This window comes from Salvelinus sp. IW2-2015, unplaced genomic scaffold (assembly GCF_002910315.2).
Source record: "Salvelinus sp. IW2-2015 unplaced genomic scaffold, ASM291031v2 Un_scaffold16408, whole genome shotgun sequence".
In the NCBI taxonomy this organism is placed as follows: domain Eukaryota; kingdom Metazoa; phylum Chordata; class Actinopteri; order Salmoniformes; family Salmonidae; genus Salvelinus; species Salvelinus sp. IW2-2015.
In genome coordinates, this window is record NW_019957572.1 from 1 (window position 1) to 989 (window position 989).

A 989-nucleotide genomic window follows, 5' to 3' on the forward strand; every position below is an offset into this window, starting at 1 on the left:
TAGCCCCGCAGACCCTCAATATTCTCACAATGTTGTGTACTATGTTGGGTAACAATCTTAGAACCTAGGAACTAATCTGGAGTGTGGGCTGGCCAGCTCCTCCATTTGAACAGTCTGTCACGATAGTACCAACCATATATAAACGGAGCTGGTATTATTATGCACAGATAGTAGGCTACTCATGCTGCAGTGGTATGGCATCTGTCCTCTCATATCAGTTGAGTACAGAGATCCTATTTCCTGCACAGAGGGACGGTTGGACTTAAAGCCCTGTCTCTCTTGTTTCCTTCATCATTGTATTTGCCAGCGTTTGCTGATGCTGAAAATAGATGATAGAGTTAAGGGCAAATGTTCCACTTTCTGTCTTTCTTTTCCCCCCTTTTGTTTCCCCTTGTCTTATCGTTCGTCATCAGTGTTAGCTTGTACATCCAGGTGTTATTCAAGCTACTTCAGTACCCTGTCACTGTTTGGTCATCACTATTATAATGGAAGAACACAGCTACAGCTGGGTCCACATTCAGCTCCACAGTGTGCCTCCTCACAGACGTTGGGCATGTTTCTCCCTCTCTGCTGTAGCTCTGCTTTGTTAGATATATGCTCTAAATTCACTATGCACTTCTAACAAAGGGCTTTGATATAGATCTCCATGGTGGGTCTGGCTGCCGTTACCTGTTCCAGATGACAGACAGACAGTCCAGTCTAGACAATTAGCATTTGACCATGGATCCACCCTCCCTCAGATGGACAGAGAGGAGGACAGAGAGTTGGAAACACTGTTTTACTGACTGGCCTTATATGAACACACACTCTATTGTTTGGTTCAGCCAACTGCTGGGTTGCAAGCTTTAAAGCAAGGTTGGGTTATTGGTGCTGGTTATTGGTGCTGGTTATTGGTGCTGGGTTATTGGTGCTGGTTATTGGTGCTGGGTTATTGGTGCTGGTTATTGGTGCTGGGTTATTGGTGCTGGGTTATTGGTGCTGGGTTATTG